Raw genomic sequence first — 11,897 nt, 5'->3', positions numbered from 1 at the left:
AATATAAAGGTATTTTTTAAATCTGTTTTGTAACATTGATTTTCTGTCTATGGGCCAAATCCTCAATGGGCCTGAGTCATTGTGGTTCCTTTGGCATCGGTTTGTTTGTGTACATTGCTGTTTCCTGTGTTCAGCGCACCACTGTAGAGCACACAGAATACTATAAGAAAAATGGAATAAAGACCTCAATTGAGTGGAAACTGGTGAAATCCTGCATAGATGTATAAAGCTGTGTGTATGCACACTGTGTCCAATTAGATCATCTCTTCCAATACAGCAATTTCTAGACTGGCAACACAGACTTCTAGCCTTTTCTTCTTTTTTTATCAGTCTCTAGAGCATCTCTTTGGTTCATACCTGCTATTCAGTGTGATGCTATGTGGAATACATGTTGGAAATATGTGGTGAAGTTTATCAAAGTTTTTAAAAGTGATTAATGATTTTGGGATGTACTCTTGAGACTATTTAAGAAAGTCCTGAACAACCTGCCCTTTCAAAGTAAGTTTCTTTAGCTCTTTAGCAAGAAATACTTGTAAAAACCATTAATCTTGTCAACCACATAGTCCTCTTCAGGCTTCAGTCATGTAATGAAATGTGAGTTGTCTGTGGAAAATTTGTCTGTTGTGCAGAGAAGGGCGATGAGGCTGGTGAAGAGTTTGGAGCACAAGTCTGCTGAGGAGCAGCTGGGGGAACTGGGGCTGTTTAGCCTGGAGAAAAGGAGGCTGAGGGGAGACCTGATCGCTCTCTGCAACTCCTTGAAAGGAGGTTGTAGCATGGAGGGTGTTGATCTCTTCTCCTAAGTAGCAAGTGATAGGACAAGAGGAAATGGCCTCAAGTTGCGCCAGGGGAGGTTTAGATTGGATATTAGGAAAAAATTCTTCACAGAAAGGGTTGTCAGGCATTGGAACAGGCTGCCCAGGGGAGTGGTTGAGTCACTGTCCCTGGAGGGGTTTAAAAGATGTAGAAATTAGGTTCTTAGGCACATGGTTTGGTGCCAGAGTTAGGTTATGGTTGAACTTGATGATCCTGAGAGTCTCTTCAACCAAAATGATTCTATGAAAATGCCCCATGTTGTGATTTTTTATTTTTTTTTTAAAGTCAACAGCCAAAAAAGCTGAATAACTGTATTTGTAAATATACTGCTATCAAACTACTGCTGATAGTTGCAGTCTATTTATGTCATTTGCTTTTGTTAGACTAGGAAAGAAAAAGAAATCATGGTGTATTGCTAGACTTAAGCATTCCACATTCAGCAGTAGAGTGATGTAAAAGATACTTCTGGCTCACTCGGTGTCTGGCCACATCAGAAGAAAAATTGTTCCAGAGTCACTATGAAAAGTTATATTTGGCCTTTGCGTTAACTTTGTATAAATTTATTCTTCTGAAAGAAAACAGTCAAACTGAAATGAAAGCTGAAATGACCTGACATTTTAATGGAAGTGATTGTTTTTGCCTAAGGAGAAAGTATTTGCTTAATTTGATCTGAATCTGCCAATGAGATTGTTCACCTTTAGACTACATTTCTTTGGTTAGTTCTAACTCACATGCAGAAATCATGAGACTGGCTTGCAAGACAGAAATGGAAGTTTACAGGGTTCTACCTAACTGGGATTTGGGGCTTCTGAAGTTCATGTTTTCAGGCTTTTCTTGAGAAAAAATGGGGCTAGCAGCTTTCTTTTACTGAATACTGAATTGATTGGCCATGTTCCTGTGAGCCTAGGACTCGCCATCGCTGTGTACTATCGGGATGGTGATGAAGTTGTGAGCATTAGCAATATTATGCTAGTTATCTTTTCTAAGTTTGTTCTACTGTTACATTGCAAGGACCACAGAACTAGGCTCAAAACTGAGAGGTAAAGCAGTTTGCTTCCTTTTGTTTGTTTTGCTCCAATGTGGCATAACACAGTCCTTTCTGAGCATTTGCACTCCTTCATACAGCAAAAATGCCATATACTGTTAGTTAAGTGCTGCCAAGTGGAGGGTATTTTCACACCAGCATGTTTCAAAAGCAGCCAGACTTTGACTGGCAGAGGTATGATGGGTGATGTCTGGCCCGAATTTGAAACTCATTGTAAAGAATGAAATACAACCTGACGAAGCTTGGCAGGTCTGATAAAACTTCTTGCAGCTACAGAATGTGAGGGGCTCTTGGAATCAAATACTGTCATCATGAAGGAAAGCGACAGTAGATTTCACATAATATTGGCAGGAATAGTTTATCCTCCTGTGCCTGAGCGTTTGAGCAGCCAGTGCTGGTCCGAAAACAGCGTGGCTGCCAGAGCAGAGGGGCTACCAGCTCTGCAGCTTTGAGCTCAGTCTCCCAGAACTGTGATTCATCTCAGCCCACCGGAGAGGGTCAGGGTGGTGCTAACCTGGATTATGGTCATCGCAGTCAAGAACACCACATTGCTTATCTGCAAGACTGCTTTTGTCTGCAAATGGTGCTTGTTCGTGTGAGGAACTCCATGCAAATCCCCTCGCTCTCTTCTAAGCTTCCTCCTCAAGTCCGTCTGTGGGAGTCTTCTTGTTTCTGTCGTGGGCATGCCCCAGTCCATGGGCATGAAGGAGAGAGCTGAGAGCCTTTCCTGGTGTCTGTTTGTTGTCTCACCACTGGTCTGAAAGTTTCCCTGGTGGTACTGGGGCTTCAAGTCATAATGTGGGACCACTTGTTTTAGTTACAGCTGTTTTGGGAAGGCTGGGTTGTTTCCTCAGGTCACACATTTTCAGGGTGGTGTAGGGGAAGCAGAGGCATCTGCACATAGAGATGACCCTGATCTGCTGATGTTGGTTCTGTGTTGGTTGTGTTAATGGATAGTGTGTAAAGTACGTAAATGTGCAACTGACCTCAAGAGTTTGTGTTATCCCGTTAACTTCTGAGGCTAATGTCAGGCCATGCACTTTGCAACTTGTTTCAACTGGGGCTTGTAGATTGTTTATCGTCACAGGTAGAAACATGGGGTTTGGAAAAGTATTGGAAGGAATTATTTACCCAATATAGCCTGGTAAATCTCTTTTGGAGGCTTTTGCTGGTATAAAGACAGAGAGATATATCACAAAATGGGAAATCATCAATGCATATGCAGTTCAGGTTTGGTCTAACTGTGCTTGTGATCCATATTTGCAGTGAGAGTTGGACTGTTCCCAAAATTCAGGAAGTGAGGGTGGTATTAATATTACTAGCAGACAGAGTGTTACAGGGTGAATGATTAGCTTTCTGTAAGAAAGGAGCTTTTGGACCAGTTCCAGTCCCTTTTGGTGTAGTCTGCAAACCAGGATGACCAGTGCCATGACCTGGAGTAGCTGTAGCGCTTATCAGAAACCAAAAATGCATGAAGATCACCATTTGTCTGCATTAAGAAATGACATAGCAGTTGACCTTGAGGAAGTATATTGGTTGGTTATCTTCCACTCTCTTGTGAGGATAAGCTCTTGGAAGCGGTTATTCTGTGTTAGGGCATCTGTACACCTTTTCTCTTGATAAACAGGGGACTTTACTCCCTTGTGCTGCCTACTTAGCTGATTTCAGGAGAAAGGTAAAGAGATGAAAAAAGCTTCCCCTCCCCACCATTTAATTCTCCTTCAAACCTTATTCTGCATTTTTATGGCCTATGAAATAAGAGAATTTCCTTACATTTTGTGGCTTCTAAAAAATATTTTCCAGTTTCTTAATCCCATCTATTTCAATGTGAAAAGATTAATTGTTTTGATTCCCCTCTGTTGCCTTTTTTATTTTTCTTTCTTTCTTCTAAAGCATAAAAAGAAACAACCCCTTTCCACACCCAGACAAAACAAACCCCAAACCATACTAGCAAACCTTGTGGTGATGAGGGTCTCAGAATCACGTCCTCAGGCAGCTGTGCTGAGTGAGTGCAGAGTGTGTTAAGCAGATGGGGCATACAAGGTGGGATCACAGAGCAGATATCTGACAATTAAAAACTCATTTGAAGGATTTCTGTTTCCTGTGGTAGGTGTGACATTGAGTTTTCAGTTTTTTGCACCGTATAGGCAATGTATGAACATGTGAGGATGGATTCCTTTCTCTCCTCCTCTGTTTGGGCCCATGGGCAGGTAGGTTTTGACCTAGTTTTATCAAAACCCGCTCAGTGACCTCAGAGGGCTGTAGCACTCTCTCCTGTAATTATAGATTGGTGTCTTAATGCACTAATTCAAGCTCAGTCACTCAATTGCCCACTGACCTGTATCAGTGAGAAACGTCTGCATCTGATATTTATTTAAAATGACTTTTTTTTTCTTATGGTGTATTTTATAAGTCTAATACCAAATCCTCAGGGGAGGGAGGGAAGAATATTTTAATTAAGTTTATCTTCAGGTATCAGGCAAATTCTATCAATGGCAGATGAAGCATGAAGCTCTAATAGGAGAGCAAAATTTGTCATTTAAGTGATCAGGTGCTTCATGCCTCTCTCAGCATTTTGAATGCCACAGAATTCTGTCATGTTGTCATAAATGAAAATATCTTGGAAAGAAGATGTTGCATTGCATTTAACAGCTGTTACAGAGGGTGAGTTTAACACTCATAGGTTTCCTTTTTGCTTGGGCGAAGCTCCTCCTGTAAGGTTGTGGTGTTTTGGCCTTAGTGATTTAAATTGTGACTTTAAGTTCAGGAAGCAACTTCTAAATCCGCTTTGCCAACTACCTGCTCCTTATATCCTGATCATAATTAACTACTTATTCTGGGGGTGAGAGGTAGATTTCTTTTCATGCCACTCTTCCCACCCTCATTCCTCCTGATGTCATTTGGAATGGCAAATGGGTCTCTCACTTGGTAGTGGAAAAACTGTGGCTTTTAATTCCTCTCACCCTGGGGTTTAGGAGTCAGTCAGGCCTAATTAAGAGCAGCTAGCAAAACTGAAGAAGTGCTAATGGCCTTGCAAGTGTTGTGCTCAGAGTGGGCTGTACACATGAGCACCATCCCTCGGGATGCTTTCTTTGACCGCTGGAGATTTTGCTTATTTGCAAATTGGGAGGGAACCTTTCAATATCCTCTGCTGGGAAATTTTCAGATTTGGGATGTCTTAGGACCACAGTTAGGTCTCTCATCCTGTCAGTGCACCCCTCATACAGGAAGAGAAGCACTAGGACTTAGAGACAGCAGAAGTGATTAGGACTATCTTCACACTCCTTCTCTGGGGGCAGAGCTGCACCCGGGGGTCCCCAGGGCCCTGCCAGGCTGGAGAGAGCCCAGGAGATGATGGGGAAAAGTAGCTCTGGAGAAGCTTGACAAGTGACCTTGTCAAAAACCTGCAGATGGTCGGAGTTGGGCTGGTGAGGAGCAGGTCAGGCTGGGTGGAAAGGAAAGCTGTCTGCTTTTTGTCCCTGCATGTCTGAATAATTTCTGTGGAATATTCTGATTTCAAATAGTGTTTCTCAGTCATAAAGCACCTTGCGTGAAACTGTCTGATGAACGTGGCTGTGCTGTTTTGACTCAGCAGTAAGAAACTGTACCCGTTGTTTGCTGACCTGGCACGTTGCAGGTGATTAGTAGTGTTTGCTGTTGGAACAAAGTGCAGCTTATTCTGGTCATATTTGACCAAAATAAGGTCTTTGGAGCCAGGGAATGTGGACGTGTCAAAGTTTGCAGATAAAAGGAGGAAGCAGCGCAGCTGATGACATGAGATGGAACAACCAGCGGCATGTGAGTGTCTCTCTGTTTTCTATGAACACCAAAGGCTGGTGTTTCCACCTGATCTGGTTTTGCTCCCAAAATGTAAACTTCTACATCTAGTTACCTTTCTTCAGGTGAACTTTCTGTCTGTATCTCCTGTTGCTAGGGCTGGCTGGTGACAATTTCTAAGGTAAATGTTGTGGTACGATACGTTGCAACTCGGCTCCTTTTTGTGATCCACCTCCGCTGGCTCAGCTGCCAGAGAGATGGGAGGCAGGACAGCTGCAGTGCTGTTAAGTTCATCCAGAGCAGATTCCATCGGCATGGATCCCCTGGTGCTGGTTCATAGCATGTTGTAGGCTCATATATCACGGTTTCACTCAGCTCTGTTTTTTGTGGCTTTATGCATTTGGGAATGTGTATACCTGATTCTCATCTTGGCAAGGGCTGAGCTAAAGCTGAAGGATCAATGTCAACTTGCAGTGGCTAAAGATTTGGCCAAATTAAAACACTTCCGTTCTGCAATTTTCGTGTGCAGCTGTGAATAACTAAGTGGAAAGGGTGGTGGGTGTGGGCTGCCTGACATATAGGAAGGTGCCTGGAAAATAGGTGTAATAATTCTGGAGAGAAGAATGGATTAACTTTGTTGTCGTATTGTTAGCTTTATGTCCTTCAAAATGTATACAGTCTGTCAGTTGTAATCTACATGATGGATCAACTGTGTCCATGGAGATGCTTTAACTTCTGGATCACAAGTTCTTGTGATTTTCATGGTTTGTGGAAAAGCTGATATGTTCAATGAGAGCCACAAAAAATCTCAGGCATACCATGGAGATCCTGCCAGCTGTGAGAGATGGGAAGAAACAGGTGTTTTTCTGAGCTTTGTTGATTCAATGTTGAGAAAAAGAAGAATCTGTCCAGAACCTGTCACTTATGCCTGGTGGCTCATGAGGTGAAAAGTGCAGCTGTGCTGAAGTTGTCCAAGAGCTTTGAAGCAATATGGATGGTGCTGCATGACCTTGGACCAACTGCTTTGTCCCTCAGCACTTTTCTTACATGATGAAAGGATATAATGATGATAATACCTCTCTCTTAACAAGGGTGTTGTGATGAATAAATTAATTAATTGTGCCGTTCTCAGTTACTATGGTAATTAGTGCTATAGAACAGCCTAAAAATAAATAGGATCATTTAGTGAAGGTTATTCAGGGGAAATCAGGTAATACGTCCTTGGCATTTGCAACAGCCCCAGTGGGATTTGTCCAAACATGAATTTGTTGAAAACATACACAGATGCTCAATTTTGTAGCAGAAATGCTTCCAAATATTAAATATGTTCCTTCCTCCTCACTATCAGTTTGAAGCTACTTTAGCACACATTTCCTTCAATATTTGTGGGCAGATGATTCTTGCAATTAGTTTCCCTGTTGAGAGCAGTACCTTCCCTACCCCCATCTCCTTTCCAGCCTAAGGGCACCTGAAATGAACGCATTTTTCTTCATCATAAATCATACATACTTGGTAATACTGTCAAAGAATTCTTAATGTGTTTGGGGAGTTTACGTAATGAATCTTCCTTGAGAAAGGTGAAGTATCATCAGTGCATTTCCTTGCTGAGAGTCTTGCTAACCTTGCTGTACAGCAAGTAGAACATGCCTGAAATACGTGCATAAGTCTGTGCAAAGTTTTTGAGGCTTTCTTTCAGTGATCAGCTAAGTACATCAGCATGCCACAGAGCCAGTCTTTAAAAATGTGAGATGATGTTTAATCTTCTCTGAATGGTATTGGATTCCACAGACATCATGAAAGTGTAGACTTGGGGCTTTCAAGTTAGTATAGAGTCCTAATAAGTTAGGAAGTGTGTGTGAAGATAGTTCTGAGTTCTCCAGTGGAGGCTGTAGCTCTTCCAAGTCTGTGGTTTCCATTGCTTAGTACCACTGGGGTTGTCCTTACATAGAAAAAAATATTATGGCAATAGGCAAGGATTTGCCATTATTTTCTTCTCTGTCTTGTAGTCCAGTTCCCGTCATGGATGTTCAGTGTCTTTCTTTGCACTGAGTTCCAAAAATAGTTGTATTTTCTCATCTGGCCCATTGGGGACCACTTTATAATTAGGGTTTGTGCAGAGCTTTCTCTGCAGCATACCTGCGCTTTCTTCTCCCACTTGCTGTTTGTAGCTGTGGTCCACGAGCTGCCACAACCTTCATCTGTTCATCTCCTGCAGCACCTCCCTACATTGTACTGGCAAGCTATGAACTCCAAGAGTGCAACAAATGCCCTTCCCCCTTCTTGGGGAGTAGGAAGCTGATGCCTTGACATTCCTGGCCTCCTTCCTTCCTGCTCACCTGAAAAAAGGGAGCTTGGGTCTCTGCTGTGGCCTCCTATAAGGTACCAGCAGAACAGATGGCCTGATTGACAAACAGCTGAAACACCTGTTGTTTTTCTCCAGACGTTTATTGCTCGAGTCACGCGATCATTTCTCAAATCTTAAAAACTGGCTTGTACAGAGGGCAGCCCAAATCTGCAAGGAGGACCTTTGTGCCGTGCTCTCAGCCACCCAGCTGTACCTTGATCTTCTGCTGCAGGAGTCATCAGAACTGCAGGTTCCTCCCTGGCTCTCTGTAACAGCTTGCGGATCTCTTGTCCCGCCGGCCAGTGGCAGCCCCGTGGATGTTGGGCAGACCCACAGCAAGGGGAAGAGCGTGTGGGAGAGGCAGAGAGGCCTCCTGGTGCTGCTTTGCAAGACCTCTCTCTTCTTGCTTCCTTTGCTCCTGCTGTACGTTTATGATGTTGGAGTTTTCGCGTTTGTGGGTTTTCATACCCAGTTAATTTTTATTTGTGTTACTAGTTAGATCTCAGCCCTGAAGAGCTTCGAGCTGCTATCAGGTTTGTGCCGGGCAGAGTCACTACTCGCAGCTGCAGTTGCTTTTGTCTGTGTGGGTGGTTTCACTGTCACATTCCCCAGCCCTCCCTTTGACATGCATCTCTCTATCCACGCAGACATACGCTGTCTCTCTTGCAGGGACCTACAGCTATCCCTGACAGTCTTTTCTGATTCTTCCCCCTGCACCCCATTTTCCTGTCAACAGTCCCCTCATCCTCTTTGCTGTCACTGAGTGACAAGGGCAAATAATGAGGAAAAAATGTTTTTGGCTGACGCTGACCTCAGCTGTGCCCTCACGTGCAACCTGACTGCCTCTTAGTCTTGGTGCTTAAAGCCCTGGGAAGAGTTCAGTCTGAGTAAGTGTTGAGCAAGGTGCTCACCTGTGATAGCTCAGTACCCCTGACTGGTATGGAATTCAGTCCCCATTCCAAGAGGAGGACTGCTGCAGTATTAAATCTTGGCATAGTTTTTAAAGTGAAGTGGTAGCGAAATACTGAGAGAGCTTCTGTGGCTTTTTTCCTTCCAAACTACGTATTACAAAATAAATCCAATAGATATTATGCAGTTTGACTCTAGATGATGGCTTGACTTTCTTTTATCCCCCAAATTGATCTGTGGTAGAATTTAGGAGGGTTGTGGGGCTTTCAGTATGTACGATTGGGAATAAAGTGACGTTGCTCCCATGAAGCTTCATACTCAACCTTTGCACAAGGCAGTGTCAGCAAAGGCCAAGGGGTTAGATGGCTGTGGCTACTCTTTAACTTGTCTTTAGACGTATGCTGAAGGAATCATACTAACCTCTCTGCTCACCTGTTGTTACTACTGATCTGTCAAAATACACCTCTGATCGTTAAATATGAGACATTTTTGGAAAGTAACAAATGTCATAATTCAGTGTAGGAATATGCACAATGCAACCTTGTCACTTGAAATAAAGTTTATAGTTGTTCTTTTGGGAAAAAGAAAAAAAAATAAAAAGGAAAGGAAAAGAAAAAAGTAACTTCAACACACAGTGTGAAGTGACTGTTCCCTTGATTCAGCACCAGGTCAAAATGGGGTTGCGACTATATTTACAGGTTCTGAACAATGTATGTCATGTAGGTGGTAAGCTTTATCTTAACCTTTTAATGTGTCTCTGTTCTCTTCCTTTTTCTTCCTATAGATTGCAGATTACACTAGTGCTTTAAAACTCTGACCTCCTGGAGAAATGCTTCACAGCATTACTTAGCGTTCAAACCAACCGAGACCTCCTTAGGATGGATGTTCTTTTTCCTTAGGGTGCTGTTTGCCTGGAGGTGACTTCTGTTTTCTTCTGCACTTCTGAATACCTCATGTCATTCTCTCCTAGCGCTGATCTTTTACCCTGTCACTGGGACAGGGATGAGTGGCTTGATAGCACATGAGTATGTGACACCTGGACAAGGATCTAAGGTCAGAAAAATGATCTTGATCCCAATCACATTCACATCAATAGAAACTGGTTTACCTTCAGCACTGTAAGTGGAGAGAGATTATTGTGGGTGACAGCTAAATGAGATTGGAGAACTTCCTCAGTCAGTCCATTGACATCCAAAATGTGGAGAGCAGAGCTTCTATGCAGAGATACTGATACACATCTGCAGAAGGAGTGCTTCTGCCCTATTTTTAAACATAAGCCTTACCTTCTGAATTTCCAGACCTTGGGGCTTTTTCTCATAATAATACTGCAGTATTGTTATATCTGGTTTTTTTTTTGATAGATTTGCAGATCTAGTAGATGACAGTTGCTTCTTGTAATGTTTGACTGGTAATGTTTGTAATGTTCGGCTTGGTTGGTGCCTAACTGTGAAGATTTTGTATGGTTACTTCTGTGCAAAATACAAAACTGCTGGGTTGCTCGTGGCTGAAAACTGGATCTGATGGCTTCAGTGATTCCCTTCTGAGTTCCTATAACTAATTTCTAATCTGACCTTTGTCTCTTAGTGTTTTTCAGCCAGGAGTTGCCTAACATTGTGGATAGCTCTCTTCTGTTTTTCTCTCTTAGCTACTCCCTAGTCATTTAATAACCCTTTCTGACAGTCTTCCCTTGTGCTTGCCTGTGCCGTAGTGGTGCAGAGACAGTAAGAGGAAGGAGAGGATAAAGAAGATATAAATCTCTACTCAATTTCTCCCAATTTTCTTCGGTGCGGCCTGCACAGGGTTGGTGTATGCACAGCCCAATCTGCTGCAGCATTGAGCTCCATCTGCACTCACGGCCAGCAGGTCAAGGGATGTTCTCCTCCGGCTCTTCTCTGCCCTGGTGAGGCTGCATCTCGAGTACTGTGTCCAGTTCTGGGCTCCCCAGTTTAAGAAAGACAAGGAATTACTCGAGAGAGTCCAGTACAGTGCTGCAAAGACAATTAGGGGCTATTTTCAGTGGTGCCCAACAACAGGGTGAGGGCCAGTGGCCACAGGCTGAAACACAGGAGGTTCCATCTAAACACAAGGAGAAACATCTTGCCTTGGAGGGTGCCAGAGCCCTGGAGCAGGCTGCCCAGAGGGGTTGTGGAGTCTCCTTCTGGAGACATTCAGAACTCACCTGGACACATTCTGGTGTGATCTGCTTTAGCAGGTGGATTGGAATAGATGTTCTCCAGAGGTCACTTCCAACCCCAACCATTCTGTGATTCTGTAGAGTATCTGTTAACACCATGTGTAATATGGTGCTGGTGTGGAGCAGGTGCTGGATGGACCTGTACTAGCTTCATGCTGGTGGGGGTCTCTCCCAGCGGTGGCCTCTGTGCCTCCTCCAGGCAGAGCATCCCGAAAGTGCTGTTCAGGCACGTGCCATTGCCCATGTTTCACAAGCTCCTGCCTTCATAACTGCAGCCCCTGCTCCCTCCTGAGTCAGGATTGTCACTGTGTGTTTGCTGAAGTGCCTTGTGAGCCAAAATCTGCTGCTGTTACAAAATCAGCAGCAGGGCCAGTTCCGCTGATGTCGTTGATATCAGTTGTTAGTATCCGAAGAGATGACGTGTATTTTGTTTTCCCTGTTCAAACACTGGTAACTGCCAGAAGCAGGATATGGGACAGTGTGCTCCAGAAGGTTGTCCTGCATTGCAAATCCAACGTCTGTGACTGCCTTCTCTTCTTGAACTATGTTATTTCTGGTTTACTGATGTCACCCATTGATTAACATGTTGCAGCCTCATTGCAGTGATCCATAGGGATGAGCAAGAAATATTTCTATGGAAGGGAAAAAGTCCTCTGACAGCTGTGGTCCTCAGGTGTTAACTCTGTTTTGGGAATAACATTGCAATAAGATAAGATCAAAGGTCACCATGCAAGTATTTTGGGCTTGCTTTATTGTGTTCTCTGGATGTGGATTCTGGCTGGTACTTCTTCAAATACAGCAAGGAAGGCAAGGTA

The sequence above is a fragment of the Nesoenas mayeri genome, assembly GCF_963082525.1.
Source record: "Nesoenas mayeri genome assembly, chromosome: 2".
Classification (NCBI taxonomy): domain Eukaryota; kingdom Metazoa; phylum Chordata; class Aves; order Columbiformes; family Columbidae; genus Nesoenas; species Nesoenas mayeri.
The sequence above is the reverse complement of the archived record's forward strand: the minus strand, read 5'-3'. Positions refer to the sequence as shown.